The sequence below is a fragment of the Emydura macquarii genome, unplaced genomic scaffold (assembly GCF_026122565.2).
Source record: "Emydura macquarii macquarii isolate MOO-44397 ecotype Brisbane River unplaced genomic scaffold, CSIRO-AGI_Emac_v2 contig_383, whole genome shotgun sequence".
In the NCBI taxonomy this organism is placed as follows: Eukaryota; Metazoa; Chordata; order Testudines; family Chelidae; genus Emydura; species Emydura macquarii.
In genome coordinates, this window is record NW_027130520.1 from 12,110,069 (window position 1) to 12,130,237 (window position 20,169).

Consider the following 20,169-nt stretch of genomic DNA (forward strand, 5'->3'; position numbering starts at 1 on the left):
TTAACTGGATTCAAGCTAGCTTGGGTATGCCTACATGTGCTATCCTGATAGTCATACAGACATACCCTTTGTTCTTTCTGTCATTGGCCTCCCCGCTGAAACAGGGAGCATGCAAGAATACAAATCAATGCCAGACTTGAGGGAGTGCACATTACACAACAGTGTCTGAAGGGTTATGAGTACGGTAGGAATTTGACTATACATGCATTTTCTACTCCTAGTGGCCATAACTATTTTTGCATCACTCTTGGAAATAGCAGTAGGGGCCTAATTTGTAAAAGGTCCTCAATGTGCCCTCTGTTTTTGCATCTGTAATTTACTGATGCACAAAACTGCAGGTGCAGTTAATTGTGCAAATTAGAGCATGCATATGTCTAACTGCCTGATTTGCAGATGCAAACAGCTACACTAGGTTGTGATTAGCTGTTGGTACAAAACTATGCATGCAGTAATAGAAACAAATTTATATAATATGACCCTTTCTGGTTAACACTGACAATGGTAAGATACAAAAGCCTTGATGTGCTCCAAAGCAATATCTTTTTTACATTCAACTTTCTTTTTCCACATGCACCCAGAAGTTTCAGTGGGGCAGATTTAGACCTCATCATAGCAATGATTCTGACAAGTATGTACATTATTAGGAAATGAGGTAGGCTCAGTGTTCTAATACATTTCCCCCCAGTTTCCTGATGACACAGATAATGGCTTCTGGCATGGGGCCTAGATGTGGTCCTCCCAGCCAGACTTCATTATCAGACATTTGAACTTTGCCTGGAGTTTTTTTATTTGACTGGGCTGGAGAGATATGGAATTTCCAACTGAATATACTATATTTGAAGGTACACAGAGGAATAAAACTCATGGCGTTTATCTTCTTATTCGTCAATTATAATAATCAATTGCATTTTGTATCTTCTGATTAGTCTAAATCAGACTCAACAAGAGTCTGAGGAAAATGTGCTGCTTGATAGTTCAGAGTTTTATTTCTCAGAGTCTGAATAAATGTAAGGCTTCAGGTTCTTGTCCTGGAGAGCTTACAGACAACAATAAATAAAATATAATGTAGTTAGTGACGAGAAGAAATCATGTGGGGAGAGCCATGGAAGGGTTACAACAAAAAAGATCAGGTGATTTGTATCGTAAGTTGAATATATGTTTAGTTAGTTCTGTAGGATGCTGTTTTCAGTTTCTCCTCCCCCTACTCTATAAAATGGATAGAGAACTGGCTAGAGCATAGGGCTCAACAAGTAGTGATCAATGGCTCCATGTCTAACTGGCAACCGGTCACAAGCGGAGTGCCCCAGGGGTCGGTCCTGGGGCCGGTTTTGTTCAACATCTTCATTAATGATCTGGAGGATGGGGTAGATTGTACCCTCAGCAAGTTTGCGGATGACACTAAGCTGGGGGGAGTGGTAGATATCCTGGAAGGTAGGGATAGGACACAGAGTGACCTAAACAAACTGGAGGATTGGGCCAAAAGTTATCTAATGAGGTTCAACAAAGAAAAGTGCAGAGTCCTCCACTTAGGAAGGAAGAATCCCATGCACAGCTATAGACTGGGGACCGACGAGCTAGGCAGCAGCTCTGCAGAAAAGGACCTGGGGGTAACAGTGGATAAAAAGCTGGATATAAGTCAGCAGTGTGCCCTGGTTGTCAAGAAGGCTAATGGCATATGGGCTGCATTAGGAGGGGCATTGCCAGCAGGTCACAGAAAGTGATTATTCCCCTCTATTCAGCATTGGTGAGGCCGCATTTAGAATATTGTGTCCAGTTTTGGGCCCCCCACTACAAAAAGGATGTGGACAAGTTGGAGAGAGTACAGCGGAGGGCAACCAAAATGATTAGGGGGCTGGAGCACAGGACTTATGAGGAGAGGCTGAGGGAACTGGGCTTGTTTAGTCTGCAAAAGAGAAGAATGAGGGGGATTTGATAGCAGCCTTTAACTACCTGAAAGGGGGTTCCAGGGAGGATGGGGCTAGGCTGTTCTCGGTGGTGGCAGATGACGGAACAAGGAGCAACGGTCTCAAGTTGCAGGGGGGGAGGTCTAGGTTGGATATTAGGAAAAAGTTTTTCACTAGGAGGGTGGTGAAGCACTGGACTGGGTTACCTAGAGAGGTGGTGGAATCTCCATCTTTAAAGGTTTTTAAGCTGAGGCTTGACAAAGCCCTGGCTGGGATGATATAGCTGAGGTTAGTCCTGCTTTGAGCAGGGGGTTGGACTAGATGACCTCCTGAGGTCCCTTCCAACTCTAATATTCTATGATTCTATGATACTCAGTTATCAATGGGACCTTCCCATTCACTGTTTGTTGAAATGGTATCTTTGAAAGTGCTGTGTGCATAGACTTGGTGCCGTGTGCAGACAGGCACAATGCAGGGTGCAAAAGGCTCAGTGCAGTGTGCAAACAGTTTTAGGTACCGTGTGCAGAGCATGGAAGAGGCGGGAAATCTCTATCCTCTGATTGGATGTTCTTGACTACTTTAAGACTGAGAATACAATTAGGCGAGGCAGCCTAGAGGCAGCAGTGAGCAGTGCGTTGAGGAGTCATCCATCTGAGAGAGTACCTGTGCCATTGTCATCTATTGGCACTCCTGGGTGCTGTGGGCAGCCCGTCCTTACCATTAACACCAGTCCTACCTAGAGGAAGAAGCTGATCTAGACTGTTGACACTGATGTTTACTCACCTGTTCCTGATCTTGAAGGACTTGTTCCCGATCAGTGGTCCGCTCCTGATCCTGTCTGGTTGAGCCAACATCCATGGTCTCTGCCCCTGGGGTGAAGAATACCATAATGTTAAAGACATTCTGTTCTACCTTTTGACCCTGGCTTGTATTGTGGTCAGGGTTCTTCGTTTTATACCTACCTGTTGTTAATAACCCCTAAGCACCTTATCTCCCAAATTGATTGTTTCTTCCCTAAATAAAACTGTTTTGGTTTACACAAAACTGCCGGGTTGATAGATGCGGGTAAGCGTTGTTGGAATCAGTAACTAATTAGCATAAGTTACCATTCTTTTGCTAACAGTTCCAAGTGCTTTGTTGCCATTTTAAGAATGGAAGAAAGGAGTTTGACAAAGAGAACTCCACAACTGAAATTTAGCAAGGAAAGACAACAGATCCATCAGGCCGAAGAATCTGCCCTTCAACACCCTACAATGACCGAGCAGGAGAGAAAGCAACGGGAATGATTCCACACCAGGCAATGTCCTAGACATGTCTCTCTCTTTTAGGGTATGCAAACGAACATAGTTTCAGAGATTCACTCCAGCCCTATTTTCTCCCACATGGCAGCATTACAAGTGTTATGCTAGGCCCAGGCACAGCACTTTCTCCACCAAGAGCTTCATTAAGAAAAGAGAGAGGGGCAGTTATATGGAGGAATAGTTGTTTGTGGGGACTGACAGCTCAACTGCATGATTTGCCAGTCTCCTAAGCAGTACCGTGCTTTTTGCTGTGCAGCAGGCATAAAACAGCTCCAGCCTCTTCCTCTCCCTAGACACATATCTAGGTCTGCTTAGGTTCGCACAGCCATATTGCATGAGAGGAACTGGCTTATCCACTGTAACGTTTTGTACTGTGACTCTGATTGTCACACGTGTCCCTTGATACCACGGTATCAGGACCTGAGGTTTGTCCCTCCATGAATAGGATGGATTTTAGTATAGAAAAATATGCAAAAGCTTTCTTTAAAAAAATCTTCACACACATGATGTACTGTCGTGGGCATAAGATACCTGTTACATGGCCAGCTCCCCCTGAAATCAACAGATACCTGAGATACATTCTTGGCCACAGAATTCTCCCATTCCCAATGCATCAGAGATGGTAATTATATTGTATTCTTAATTCAGGTATAGGAATAATTTTGTTGATTTTCCCAGTTAACTTGCAGTTCTCTCTGAAAAGATGACTTTGTAAAAATGGAATAATGAGGTTCCACATTTATTTTATCTTAAAGATTTCTAGTCCAAATTCATTTAGTTTACAAATAAAAAGGTGGCTATCTTCCCAGCCAGCTCTGCAAACTCAGTCTGAGACCTGAAAGTCAAATTAGTTTCTTACTGGCTCGCACAATATCAATAATAAAGAGCCTGCAATTGGAATTAATTAACCATTTAGGTTCAATGCAAGAGACAGAATAAAATTCTTTCTCCTGTAGCTATGTCATATGCTCTTTACTACTAACCGTAGGAGAATGTAGTTAAAAAAAAACACCTCCAAAGTTATTTTGGTAAGGAAAGAAGGCAGATATGTGTGGCTAGGCACAAGGAAAATGTCTGTGAGTAAGAAGGAATTTTACGTAGTCACCTTGTTGGGTAGAACTGCAGTTAAGGTACTTGTATAAGTTGTAAGCCAGATTCATTCTGAGAACCCTTTCTCCATAAAGGAAGAAGGATGGCCTACTAGTTAGGGCAACTAGCTTTGGAGACCTACATTCAGTTCCCTGCTCTGCCACAAACTTTCTATGTAACCTTATGTTAGTCACTTTAGGGTATTATTTTCAAAAAGCACCTTAGAGATGTAGGAACCTAAGTTCCATTTTAAAAAGCAAGTTAGGCACTTATGAGCCTTAGACTGGCCTACACCTAAAATTTAAGCTGATCTAGCTACATTGTTTAGGGCTGTGAAAAATGTCTAGATGCAGCTGCCTCTCGACGAGGTAGATTATTTACAGTGACAAATAAACTTCTTCTGTTGATGTAGGAAGCCTCTACACTACAGCTACACTACACTACATTACTGCTGTAATATAGACTTTCCTTAAGGGCTTGTCTACACTCGCACTTATGCCGGGAAAACTTTTGTCATTCAGAGGTGTGAAAAAAGCACCCACTGAGTGACATAAGTTTTGCCGGCATAAGCGCGAGTTTAGACAGCGCTAGTCAGTGGGCAAGCTCTCCTGCCGACATAGCTACCGCCATACGTTTAGGTGGTTTTATTATGTCAGCGGGAGAAAGACAGAACGTGGCTACACTTGCCTTATACTGGCAAAATATATGTCACTCAGTGGGTGCTTTTTTCACACCCCTGAGCGACAAAAGCTTTGCAGGCATAAGTGCAAGTATAGACAAGCCCAAAGTCTCATTGAAAGTCAGTAAGATTCAGGCTCCTAAGGCCCAAAGCCTCCAAGGTACTTTTCCAGATCTGTGTTTAAATGCCTTTTGAAAATGAGATTTAGCTGGCTAAGTCATTTAGGCCTTGCAGTGCTGAACAGAGCAACGCCAATGCCTTTATGAAACTGGATTGAAATGCTTAAGTCACTATTAAAAATAGGATTTAGACACTTTTGGAATTTTTACCTATAGGCTCTTGTTCTCCCTATGTAAAAGTGAGATCCTGTCTTCATAGGGGTGTTGTGAGGATAAGTACATTAAAGATTGTGACGTTCTCAGATACTATGGTGTGCGGGCAGGAGGGTCATATAAGTATCATAGTACCGATTTTTAAAAAGCATTCCAAGTGAGATCCTGACAATGACAAGCTGGTGAGCCAAACATCAGTACTGGGCAAACTGGTAAATGCTATAGTAAAGAAAAAACACATAGATAAACATGATGTGTTGCAGAAGAGTCAACATGGTTTTTCTACAGGGAAATCATGGTAATCAATCTATTAGAATTCTTTGAGGGAGTCAACAAGCATATGGATAAGCATGATCCAATCAATAGAGTGTACTTGGCTTTTCAGAAAGCCCTAACCAAATGTTCTTAAGGAAACTAAGTAGCTATGGGATAAGAAAGAAGATCCTCTAATTGAGGGGAGCCCATCTATGGACCGTGGACCATACATGGCCCACCAAAGCATTTCATAAGGCCCGCGGCCCGCTTCAACACAATACCTAATGGCCAATTCATTAGAGTTTATCATTATGTTTACATAATTTTAGTTTATACAAGTGTGTAAATAAACAATACTGTACATTGAAACAACCTATCTAAATACATACGAAACAAGCTAAACTTAAATTGTAACTCAATACAGGTGACTTTAATTCTTATTAAAATATGTAGAATCTGTTTGGCCCCCACAAGGTTATTCTTAGGTTTATGTGGCCTTTCTGTGTAATAAGGTTGGGCACCACTGCTAATGGGTCAGTAACTGGTTGAAAAATAGGAAACAAAGGGTAGGAATAAATGGTCAGTTTTCACAATGGAGAAAAGTGAACAGTGGGGTCCCCAAGGATCTGCACTAGGACCTGTTCAACACGTTCAAATATGAGCAAGAAAAGGGGGTGAACAGTGAAATTACAGATGATACAAAATTATTCAAGATAGTTAAACCCAAAGCTGACTACAAGGAGTTACAGAGGGATCTCACAAAACTGGGTGAATGGGCAACAAAATGGCAGATGAACCTTTGATAAGTGTTAAGTAATGCACATTAGAAAAAATAATCCCAATTATACATATACAATGATGGGTTCTAAACTAGCTTTTACCACCTAAGAAAGAAATATTGGAATCACTATGGATAATTCTCTGAAAACTTCTATTCAATGCAAACAGCAGTCAAAAGGCTACCAGTATGTTCGGACCCCTAAGAAAAGAGATAGAAAGTAAGTCAGAAATATCATAAGGCCACTATATAAATCCAGTGCTGGTCATGTCATTTCAAAAAGGTATATTGTGGAACTGGAAAGGTTCAGAGAAGGGCAACAAAGATGATCCAGGCATATGGAACAGTTTACATATGAGGAGAGACTAAACAGATTTGGGCTGTTCACCTTAGAAAAGAGACATATAAGGAACAATATGATGGAGGTCTATAAAATCATGAATGGGTGGAAAATGTGTATAGAGAAGTGTTATTTACCCTTTCACACGATACAAAAAACCATGGGTCATCCAGTGAAATTAATAGGCAGCAGATTGAATACAAACAAGAGGAAGTAATTTTTTTCACACAATGCACAACTAACTTGTGGAAATCATTGCCATGGGAAGTTGTGATGGCCAAAAGTATAACTGGATTCAAAAAGGAACTGGATAAGTTCATGGAGGATAGATCCATCAATAGCTATTAGCTAAGATGGTCAGGGATACAATCACATGCTCAGCGACACCCTAAACCTCTGATCATCAGAAGCAGGGACTAGAAGATGGGGTAGATCATTCCATAATTGTCCTGTCCTGTACACTCCCTCTGAAGCTCCAGTATGGGTCACTGTTGTGGACAGGATACTGGACAAGATGGATGATGGTCTGACCTAGTATGGCAGCTTTTGTGTTCTTATTTAATCTATCTCCTTTTTGCTTTTGGTTGTTTGTGCCATTTCTAACTTCTCTTTTTTCCTTCTTTTCTCCCCCATTGTGGTCTTACGCCACTTAACATTGTCCTGCTTTCTGCTGAAGAACACAGCCTAATGAACGCCACAGCTGAGCAATTCCTTCTACAAAGGCTCACCATTATTCTTGCTTATGAGCAAGTTTCCAGAAATGCCTTCTGCATACAAGGTCCACATGTCATCAGTAGGACCCCTCCAGGCATCCATGGAAGTTGCATGCAATAACTGAGGATACGTCTACGCTTTGAGCAGGAGGTGTAAATTCCCACTCGATGATACATACCCATGCAAGCTGTGATGGAGCTAGCATCGGCGTGCTAAAAATAGAGTGGAGCTGCAGCAGCACAAGCACTGGGAGGGGCTAGCTGCCTCAACTACATGCCTAGTGACTTTGATGGGTACGTACAGAGGGCAGCTCCTCCTACCGGTTATCACAGCTACACACTATTTTTACTGCACTAGCTTGATCAGAGCCATGGTACAGTACGGTATGGTGTAGTATGGTATGGTATAGTATGGTATGGTATGGTATGATATGGTATAGAAGGTATGTCTCCTTGAGTTGGACTTTACACTTCCAGTTTGAGGGGTAGTCATATCCAGTGAGTCTGATATGGCCATAAGTCATCGCCAGCGACAGCTTAGATGTGTGCAACAAATCCAATAAATGTTTCCTACCCGGGTATCGGTATAACTCTCATATTTAGACACAACGCAAATGTTAGTGGATTTACCCTTACAACACCCTCATGAGGTCGGGAAATAGTTCATCATACGATTATAAGACGTAAAGATTTTGGACCAGATGCTGAGTTGGTGTAAATCTGCACAGCTCTGTTGACTTCAAGTTATGCCCATTTATACCAACTGGCCCTTTCCTTCTAATTCTTACCTGCTTTTTAAAATAAATCTCTGCATATTACATTTAAATTAAGTTGAATATGAGTAGATAACAAGATTTATAACAGTTTCCTGCCCAGTTCAACATAACACCTGCAAAATTTCTTGAACAAAGATCAAAACTGATACTAAGTATCAAAATAAGATGAGTGTACAGAAGAATGCTAAAACTGGAGCTCTGCCTCTTTTTTAGTTAAAATAACAATCCGATAACTTTTAATTTTTCACACACAGATGAAAAAGCCAAATTCCTGTATGTGCAAGGGATTTGGCCCATTATACATTTTTAAGGAACATGGATGAAAATCACCCCCAATGCAAAAGAGCAAGCATAAGGTCCTTCCACCATTAAAGTCCCACTTAAGCCCTATTGTGCATAGGGTTAGCGTGATATTTGGGCCTTGTGTTGCCTTGGTTGCGGGGAAGGAAGGGGAGGAGAGGAAGAGGGGCCCTCTAAAAGAGCAGAGGAAGCAATGTGAGCCACTCTATTATTATTGTTATTCTAAAAGATTGCTAACAATCCTTTCATTGTATAAAATAATAAAATCTTGATCTGAGGCTCATTGATTTATTTTAACTTTTAATATGTAAATTCAGTGCTTGTGAAAGTTGCTTAGTAAGTATATATGAAAAGGAAGGATGAGGCAGTGATGAGTGTTCTTGAAACATGGAAGAGCTGAGTTCAAGTCCCTGCTACACCACAGAATTCCTGTGTGATGTTGGGCAAGTCACTTAGAATCACTGTGCCTCAGTTTCCCATCTGTAAAATGGGAATAATAGCACTTCCCTACCTCAGAGGTGTATTGTGAGGACAAATACATTAAAACAATTGTGGGGTGCTCCCAATGGTGTATGGTTGGTCTCCGGTGCCCAGGGGCCAAGCCTTCATTTGTGTCCCCATCCCCCCAGGCCTAACGTGCTTCCCCCGCGCAGGGCAGGAGGGGTCCTCAGCTCTCACCAGATGGCACCGTCCTCCAGCTGCCCCTGGAGGGGGAGGCTGTACCTGCGGGAAGGGGGACACGTCACTTACCTCCTCCTGCGCAGGGAACTTTCTGTGGCTTATTGCAGTGGTGGTGCCGCACCCCCTGCACTTACCCACCGCGCGGTGCCCACCTCTCTCACTCCAGCCCTGCAGCCCGATGCCGGCTCGGGCAGGGCAGCCTCACCCCAGCTGCCCCTCAGCGCCTCCTGCACGCCACACCCCCTGCTCATCGTGAAGGCTTGGGCTGATACAGCAGGGGGCCTGGCCCTCTCCTTCCCCCTTTCGGTATGCCACTGGGTGCTCAAATATGATTTGTACAGTAATGATGGCCATATAAGTACCTAAGATGAAAGGTTTCTGTTTATTCACAGAACAACAGGTTGCAGCAACAAGGCAAGCTTCCCATATTCCACCACTTGTAGATATGCCTCAAGCCTATTTTGCAGTGACCACCTGATTTCGCAAAGGCCACTAAACTTCTTTCAGTCATTATCAACTTAGGCTGGATTTGAACCAGTGACCTAGCAGTGAAAAGTTTTATAGCCCATTAATAATCCTTGAGCAAGCCAGTCTCCCCTAACACTTATGACCAGCTGCGATGGAGGATTATTCTAAGTACTTCAGATGTGCCCATTTAAGCATATCATTCTATAACAATTAGAATTAAATGGGTGTAATAAAAAAGCAGTGCTCTCAGACTCTGTAGTATGGGGACTCTGGACAAGTTTTACAAGAGATCTTCAATTCCAGCCAGAATATTGTACTCATTGTAAATATGCATCTTACCACTACATTCAGCTATTTCCTGAACTACACAAATCATCTTGTTTATGAAGCTACACAAAACTTACTGGGTCATTTAAGTGACTCATTTGGCCCAATTACGCTAACAAGCCTTCAGATTTTTAAAGCATGTATTGAAATATTTGAACATGATGAATTTGGTTATTAGACAAGGTAATGCAGCTCCAAAATATGTGGGGTAACAGACTTTGGAAGGGAGGAGACACCCCCCCCCACCCATCACGACAGGTTTGCCTTTTCTGCCCCGCATTGCCTGCCCCTAAACTGCTGGTGGAATATATTGGTGTTAATACAGATCGAGGCCTGGCAGCTCTAGGGGTAATGATGGGCAGAGGTATCCATAGCATCAGAGCTCTACTGGAGTTAAACTACCAGCTAGCCAGGGTGAGCAGGGAGCTCCAGACTTAGAAGAAAATTTCAAAGTTCAAGATTTTTCAACCGAAAAAGGGACAAAATATTTGAAAAATTGAGACTCTTTTTTTGTTGCAAAAATATTAACAATCCATTTTGGCTCTGGAGCCGGTGTGGAGAGAGAGGGATCTGTGCCAATTTTTGGAGGCTGAGCCCCTGGCTTCTGTGGGTCCCAAGGGGGAGACAACAACCATGGAGCCCGCCCCACAATGCCATTTACACAAAGCCACTTTACAGAGCAGAACCGCACTGCAAACAGGCCCAGCCCTTGCACTGGGAGTTAGTTTTGGATTAGTTATGAAGAGGGCTTGTAAAATTTGATTGTAGACATCGTGCATGATTTAACAACATTGGCTCAAACAGATTTTTCAGTCTTCTTGTCTGGTTTCTAAAATTGGACGCTACCACTTTAAATTGAAACCCTCATCCTTAACCTTGAAAGCTTTTCATTGCAGCTGTCTGGATGGTGCAGCTCTCTGCTTTGGGTTAGTCTAACATACCTGAGCCCTAACCAAGCTTCCTGGCTACTTTGGCCTATAAGTGGCTCACTGGAAAGTCTCCTGTAGTGCCCAACTACATATGGTGTTTTTTTGGGCCTTTTCTTGCTGCCACAGCTCCAACTAAAATGCCCTCATGTTGCAGATCTAACTTCTGAAGCATCACAGCCCAGTCATCACTAAGCCAGAGAACACGTAACTTTACCTTTCTTCCCATCTTATGTTGTAAATACTGGACCTATGACCATCCTGCTCCCAAAGCTTTCTGGTCGGCTAGTTTAGGGAATCCCTTATCAGTCCATCAGTCAGTCCTGCAGATGAGGTCCTGCTTGTAAAACAACACTTAATGGCTGTAATGGTCCCTATGAGTACTCAGATGATTTCTTTTAACCACTCAGTCAATGATAATTTCAATGCTTCTTCCAATTTGTCATGACTTTTCTCCAGGCAACAAGATTTAAAAAAACCCAAAACTATTATTCACTTTTCATTAGGAGAATAAGCCTGATAGAAGCAGATTTCATTTGAGATATTTTCTTTATGGATAATTGGTGCTGGTTTAAAAAAGCATTCCAAGTGGATTTTATGATCAGGTGCTCCTTTATAGCCTTTATATTCACTGAGGGAAAAAGATTCAGTTTGAAGGGGGATGCCAAGGTCATTCCAATGTTTAACCATTCTGGAGCTAAGGGTTGAGGTGGAGGGGTTAGCCATAAAATGCTATCTCTCAGTGTAAAAGCATGGTGGTATTTCTGCACAGCAAGGGAGTTTGCTGCTCCTTGTTTACGTTCTATAAATAACCTATTGAAATTCATTTGCGTAACTTGTTTTCCCAAAGAAACTTGCTAACTAGTTTATACAAGTTGTTTGGCAGAGTGAGGGAGAAGATATGAGAGATGGAATATGAAGAGCAATTACTATTTTTCTTGGAAGTTTTCTATTCCAGTTTTGCTGACCCAAGCGGTAATCATAAGCATCTGAACTAATGGAGAATCCACTGAGCTGAATCTCTGAAAATCTGATGTTCGTCTTTCACTTTGCTTAGTAGTACATAAGGATTATCTGACACCTCAATAATTGAAACTGTTGGAGCAGATTGTCAGCTTTTGTAAACAGATGAAGCTCCGTTGACTTCAAAGGAGCTGTGCCAGCTTCCAGCTGAAGATCTGACCCTGAATGTGTAACAAAACCATTTGAAATATGGAGCAAATATCCCAAATTAGGGACTCAGAAAAAGCAGTAGAGGAGGCAGACAGAACCCATGTAAGAATCACCTCTTGAACAGAGCTGGATGAAATTTTTCAGACAAATAATTTATTTGCCAAAAAATGCAGTTTGGTCAACCTGAAACTATTTGCAAATTTGACATGAATTTGCTGCCTAGGTGTGGCCAATTTTTATTTATTTATTTTTTTTTACTTCAGTTCCATTCGCAAAGTGGCCAGAGGAGAAGATGCCTCCATGTAACCTTTAGCCCAGTAGCTAGGAAATCCAGGTTTAATTCCTCCCTTTGCCTAATGGGGAGTACGTCTTTGAATGTGGGTCTCACATATTGCTGGAAAGTATCCTAGCCACTGGACTGTAGGGTAAACTGGGCTGTACGGTATTCCCAAGCTCTCCAGTTGAAGCATGTTCCATTTTGTATAAAATACTTGAATGATCACTGGGCCAGAGCAAGAGTGTGAGAATGATTCTGTCACCTGGTGGTTGTGGCACTCACCTTGGAGGTGGGAGACTCAAGTTTAAAGCTGCACACCAGGAGGAAGGGTGAATTAAACCTGTACTTCCTATCTGCCAGTCTGGGTCTGTAGTGTGTAGTCACTGGGCTAAAGGCTATAAAGAAGGCTCTTCCTTCCATCCATCCATTTTGCAAATACTGCCTAAGTCCCTCCTCGATCCCCTAATAAAATTAGGTCAACCTATAACAAAATTTCTGTTGACTTTTCCAATTCACTGAGATTTTTCAGAATTTTCAGATTTGGATTGACCCAAACTGAATTTTATTTTTGATTTCTTGGAACTGCTCATGAATTGAAAAATCAGTTGTACCTGCGGCTCTCCCCTTGAACCTAAGTCATTTCCCAACAAGTCACTTTCATGATTCAGCATTTTTTAAGCCAAATTATAATGCTTAAATGTAGGCCAAGAGTTTGAGATGGAAGCTGATTTCAGTGTAAAAGAGGGGTCTCCAAACTTTCAGCTGCCAGGGCCACATCACTCAGTCTTGCTCTTATGGTGGGCTGGAGCGGCTCCTCCTGGTCAGGGCTCTAGGCCCACGTCACGTGGGAGAGGGGTGGGGAGAAGGGGTGGAGCTGGGAGGGGGGAGTGGCAGCTGCACGATGCTGCTTGCGGCCGGGAGCAGCTCCTGGCCAGTACACTTGGCACGCTACTTGTGAAAGGTTGCCGACCCCTGGTGGGCCGGTCAAAATGTGTTGGTGGGCCACGGGCTGTAGTTTGGGGACCCCTGGAGTAAAATGAGGGGCATCCTGCATAATAATTTGCATTGTGTAGCTGTGGGACAAAATCCAGTGCCTTTCTCTGCATCTACAGCAAGCTCCTTGGCAATGGAGCTGTGCTGTACATGGAGGGCACTGGGCACAGAGCTGCGGGGAGGTGAAACCACTAAGAGAATGCTCTGCAGTTTATTAGGGGAAGGGTGAGCCAGACCCAGGGATGTGGGCTGGAGTAGTATTTGAAGTAGCACCTCAGGCTGAAGAGGAAGAATCCCTTGGTGCATCTGTTCCAGCTGTTCAGTTCTGTTCTGGTGCTTGTATTGCACCCATCACTGTGGTATCTGACCACTTGGCATGATGTGATATGACGTGGATGATGTGATATGATTTTTCCATGATTCACTGCCCAGCCCAGCGAATACATACCGTGTACATCTAGACACAGCTGAAAGTAATTGCCTGAGTAGTGACAGAATCATTGCTGGAATCATGCTATTCTAAGCTGCTATAGGTTTTCAATGGCATGAGGGTTAGCAAACATGGTTTGATTATAATTTGGTTGTGCTCTGGCATGAGGAAGGAAGGCTGGACACAAGGATGGTTTGCAAATGGTTTTGTTCTGTGAGTTAATTTCAAATCCATGGAGTTTAAATGGTTTGAAATCTACCTAAATGCACCCTCCCCCCCCAACAGGGCCTTAAAAACCAGAAACAAACAATATTGCATGTTACATATAGCCTTTTAATAGCCTGCCGTACTGGTTTTCAGGAAATAATGTAGAACTATTAACATTCCTGTAAAACCATTAGCCCTAAATGCACATAATTGATGGCTGCACTAATGTTCATAAAAATGAACTGAGCCTGATTTATAAGCCTGATAATAACATAGTTCAGTAAAGGCTTTGATCTATAAAGCTGTGAAAACAGTGCACACACCTTAAAGATTATCATTTCAGATACCCTCCTTTCAACTTTTACTGGTTCCAGGCACTATAATTTTGGGCGAGGGGGAGGGAAGCAACCAAGTGCATCTCGATATAAAGATCATTGATCAGTTAAACTCTGCTCTCATTCAGAAAATGACCATATGGTGGAGCACTGAGCACTTAAGTCTTCTGTGATAATATCACATCATTATTGATTTAAATAAAGACCTGACCTATTATCTTAATTAATAGAAGAGAAATGGTTAAAGGTTTGCCCTGCTTTGCAAGTGGGAAAACAGTGCACAGTATTTCTCTTACATAGGTTTAATACACATCAGGGTTGTGATAAATCCCCAATTGGATTCAGTCTATATACAAATCCAGTCACATCATAAGTATCTAGATTCACCAAATCTCAGCCCAAAACAAAAAATAATCCATACTCTTACTTAAAAACAATACTTTAAAAATATCTTTTCGCTGACATTCTTGTAAACAACACCCACACATATTGAAGATAAGGAAATAGTTGGAATTTATACAATATGCAGTGACCAAAATTCCAACCATCCTTACAAAATTAATTTTAGGTACATACATAAAACACATTATCCTCAACAGTGCTATAGAAAGTTCAGAAAGGAACTTGTCCTGTAAATATGAGATCAGTATTAGCTTTCTTTGGTATGAACTAAGAAATTTCCCCAAATGTAAATGTGTTCCCATAGCTCACTTTATATTTTATTAATTAATCATGCAGAGAAAACAACTTCTGTCCATTCTACTTATCAGTTGTGAACTGTAGGAATGACTATGGTGCTACTGTAACATCGTTGACTAACATAAAGCAGTGAATTGCCATTTTTAATTGTAATTAGAGACGTTATTGTTCTATAGAGATATATAGCAAAACTTTCCTCAGCTTGTGCCTTTGTTCAGCAAGGTACTTAAATACATGCCTAATTTTGAGCATGTGAGTAATCCCATTGACTTCAGTGGAATTACTCATGTGCTCAAAATTAGCATGTGTTTAAGTAACTAGATGAATCTGGATCTGAAAGATTAAACTAGGAATTAACTGATATTAAATAACTTTAAAAATTCTGTACTACACCATCTATTTTGTGAGCTTCTCAGAACTCACAGTTAGTGGTATCTGCTATCCACAGCTATGCTGATGGAAGAATGCTACTGTCGCCCTGGGCGGTAGTGTTCCTACACTAATGGAAAACCCCTTCTGTCAGTATAGGCTGTGACTATGCTACTGGCATAACTGCCATAGTTATACTGGAATAACTATGACAATATAGGTCTCATCTCCATAGTGTAGATATATATGCTTATTTTGTTATTTCATGGAGTAAGGCAGTGTCTACACTACAAAATTATGTCAACCTAAGTTACGTCAGGATACAGCTGCCATGGTTATTACATCGTTTGTGTGTGTGAACACTATTCTTCTTATATTCACAGTACGGGTCCTCACCAGGAGCACCAGTAGCTATCCCACTATGCAACTCACCACCATCCAGTGCAGGATCTTCTGGGAAGTTTTTACAATGCCTCATGGGGCTGAAATGAGTTGTACAGGGGTGACTGGAAGCAGGGGTTCCACTTCCCATCATTCAGTGTTCTTCATCCCATAATTTCATCTGCATCCTATAATAATAATTTGCGCCTCTTTTCAAAATCCCTGCAAACCCATGTATCCCTTCTTGTTGGCTACCATCTGTGACAGAAGTATGGAGCCTGCATAGCCCTGCACTATTGTCATGAACATTGCAAGCACAAGGTGCTTGATCCTGCAGTATTTGCAAAGCCACAGGAGGAGCCATGGGAAACATGACGATTGGAGGCTAGATTGCTGTGGGACATAGAAAAAAACAATTCAAGGTTGTTGGTGGCATTCCCAGAGCAGCTGCAGATGGTTCTAGGCCCAAGAAACAAGCACTGACTGGGGTTGCATTGTCATGCAGGTTTGGGATGACAAGCAGTGGCTGCAGAACATTTGGATGCACAAGGCCTTATTCCTGGATCTGTGTGCTGAGCTTGCCCCAGCCCTCCAGTACACTGACAAAAATGAGAGCTGCACTGACAGTTGAGAAGTGAGTGGTGCTCACACTATGACAGATTGCTACCTGTCAGTCGGGAATCAATTTGGAGTCAGGAAATCCACTGCAGGCATGGTTGTCATACAAGTGTGCGGATTCATTAATCACCTCCTGCTACACAGGACTGTGACTCTGGGCAATGTACAGGACATAGTGGATGGTTTTTTAGCAATTGGGTTCCCAAACTGCAGTGAGGTGGTAGATGGCATGCATATCCCTGTTTTAGCCCTGACCACCTTACAACAGAGTACATCAAAAGAAAGTATTACTTTTCTATGGCAGTGTAAACACTGGTGGATCAGGGACACTTTACTGACATTAGCGTGGGTTGGTCAGGGACGGTGCATGGTGCATGCATCTTTAAGAACTGAGGACTGTTCAGAAGGCTGCAAGCAGATCCCTCAGCAAAAAAAATATCCCAATGGTTATAGCTGTTGGCTGTGTCCTGCATAATATCTGTGAAGCAAAGAGGGTGGAGGTGGAGCAGCTGTCTGCTGAATTTGAACTGGCAGATACAAGGGCTATTAGAAAAACACAGTGCGGAGCTATATTGCTCAGGGAGGCTTTGAAAGACCATTTTAATAGTGAGCCGGAGCAGCATGTGTTGCTGTAGTGTGCCCTACCTGGCCTTGCTCTTTTGCAACCTGGTATAAATCCTGATGTGAGTGCTGTGAATGATGTTCTGTGACAAAATGAAGTAACAGGAAATTGGTGGGTGTCAGACCAGGTTTTCAGCACCAGCCAGCATATGTTGGGAACTGATAAAGATGAATTATGTTCCCAAAATAGAATTTTATTTTGTAACATGAACTAGGCAAATAAAAAACATTTAGAACTTTATAAAACGTAATAAATTAAGGGAACAGAATTTATGAAGGGGGAAGAACAGTCGTTTCCATTTCAGGTACTCATATACCAACTGTGTCTTTCACAGGTCAGTACACGTGCAGCTGTGATGGTCTTTAAAGTCCCCTGGGGTGCAGTGGTAGGGGTGATGCAGCGACCCCTGCTGCCAAGTGGAATGTGGAGGGGGGCTGTAGGGAGATCCTGACATTAAATTGTGTATGAGCTGCCGAGGGAGGCAAACACGGGACTGTTGGACCTGCAGGTCTACCGGAGTCCACAGCATCTCTTTTTGCTGCCTGAGCAAAAAGCCCCATTGTGTTTGGTGTATCTCCCTCTCCTTTTCCTGCTTGGACTCTCAAGCCTTTCTCCTCTCCACTCTTTCCTTCTCCATGCCGTCTGCAAGGGTCATCCTCCAGGCCCTGGTTTCATTCTCTGATGCATCATAGGCTTGCAGTGACTCCTGGAACGTGTCATCCCAAGTCCTTTTCTTTCTCCTCCTTATCTGGCTCAGGTGTTCCACGGTGTGGAGGGGGAGCCCCTCAAGGCCACAACAGCAGCAGCTGCAGATACAACACACAGAGCTTCCACTGTCAGTGTATTCATGACAGAAATCGAAACTTAGGATACTGAAATCACTCTCCTTCATCCCCGAAAGTTGTAAGTATACTACACTCTCACTTCTCCTTGGGACTGATACAGCACAGTGCCAGTCACAGCAGCGGCCCTGGGAAATATGGCCCTCAGGAGGGGGAGAGTTGGGGAAATGAGGGGGGGTGGGATAGCTCATAGACATGAGTATATGTGTATAGGGTAAGGGACTGAACACTGGCACCGTTTTCCACAGGCGGTGGTGATTTTAGCTGATATCTCACTCCTAAGGGGAACAGAGGCAGAGAGAGCACAGCTGCTGCTGGCATCCTGATGCCGCCCAGACCCGAATGCTGCTAGCTGTGTACTGCAGTGGTGCCTGCTGACGTAATCGTTGAGTGGTGTGGGAAAGTGTCCTACTACAGCAGAAGAAATAAGGCGGCCCTCCCCAGGAATCTTCAGCAGAGGAGTGCAGAGAAACCCCATGAAAGTTTAATCGAGATCTCTACAGAGGATTCATGGGACAACCCGATTTACCTAAACAAACAGCTCCATGTGTCCCCGTCTGCTTAACTCTAGAGGGGGATGAGAAGCAGATAGCAACTCTAGTTCTCTTGATGATTTCACTACTTCTTCCAGCACAAGTAAAACAGAGTAAATCAACAGATGTGTCCAGCTACTTTGGCCGTTCCATCCCTGTAATTTCAAGGCAATTGCATGCTTACTAGAGGTTCCTTCCCCTGCTTCAAGCTTGTCTGTGCTGGACTGTTGGGACTGGCTGGACTGTGGTGGAATCAAAAACATATCCTGGCTTGCTGTGCAGCTGGATCCCTCGGTTAACCGTCCTCCCTACTTTTCCTCCTTCTCCTCCTCCTCTTTCTCCTCACTGTTCATGGCAGAGGCCTGAGACTCAGGCTTCTCCAAAGTATCCACAAGGCTCTTGGGGGTGATGGTGGGATCTCAGCCGAGGATGACGTGCAGTTCCTTGTAAAAGCAGCAGGTTTACGGTGCTGCACCAAATCGATTGTTGGCCTCCCACACCTGCTGCAGCTACTTGGCATTCACGCGGCACTGCTGCTGGTCCCTGTTGCAGCCCTTCTCCTCTATGCCCCGAACAATCTGCTCATAGATGCCCACATTTCTACAGCCTGATTGGAGTTGTGCCTGCACAGCCTCTTCTCCCCTCAGACCCAGGAGATCTGATGCTCACATAACGTCCATCATTTTATTAATAGAAAATGATATGTACATATCCTGTTATCCCAAATGGAGTTTCCCAAACATTCAGTCCAAACATACTGTTTTAGATAAAACAATAAAACAATTAATAAAATGTATTTTTTTTAAAAACATGCTAAAATAATAACACAAGTTGTTTTTTTGGAAAGTCCAATAAATGCAAACGTAGTAGCAGTGGCCTCGCGTGCACCATGTATATATTTTGAAGACAGGATAAAATAAACTCTCTAAATGCCTACCGCTCTGTAAAGTAGAATTTTCTCCTTACCCATTTGGTTCAGGAGTTCAGGGGAAGAACCACTGCTCCCAAGATTTGCTTTTGTAAGTGGTAAAAGTGCAATGTTTTGTGCTGTGTCCCATGTACCCCAGGCAGGAAAGCATGAAGCCAGCATGGTCAGCTGGGCAGTTGCACACAACAGTGGAGAGCTGCTAGATGTGCTCACCAAGCTGGGCCACTGGGAAAAGGAATTTCAAATATTCATGGGGCTTTAAAGAGGAGGGTCAGCTCCCTGTCCACCTGGCCCCAACAGAGTTCACAATGGAGCCCAGAGCGGTCACTTGTGGGTAATTGTAGGACAGCTTCTGGAGGCCAGTAATAGTTGATATAAGTAACACAGTGTTTACACTGACACCATGTTGACCTAACTACATTGACCTTGACTATATGTCGCTTGGGGAGATTGTGTTATTAAGTCAGTGTAGGATGGCGGGAGTAAAATTTAAGTGTAGACACATCCAGAGCTAGGTTGACATAAGCTGCCTTGCATTGACCTAACCATGTTGTGTAGACCAGGCCTAAGATAGCACAGCTACAGCTCACTTATAAGATAAAGCATCGTCTTTGTGGTTAAACCACAAGTCCAGCTAGGCATTGTATTAAGGTACAGATGACCTGAGTTCTATTCCTGTCTCGCAGTCTCCATTTCCTTATCTGCAAAATGGGGATCATATTATTTACCTATCTAAGAGTGTGGTGTCAGGCTAACTTCATTAATGATTGTGAAGTGCTTTGAGATCATCACATAGAAAATGCTAAATCAGTCTTATAAGTTGTAACAATTTGGAGGATCTGTTGAGATTCAACTTACAAATTCCACTTTGATTTTATGAACTGACTACCGTC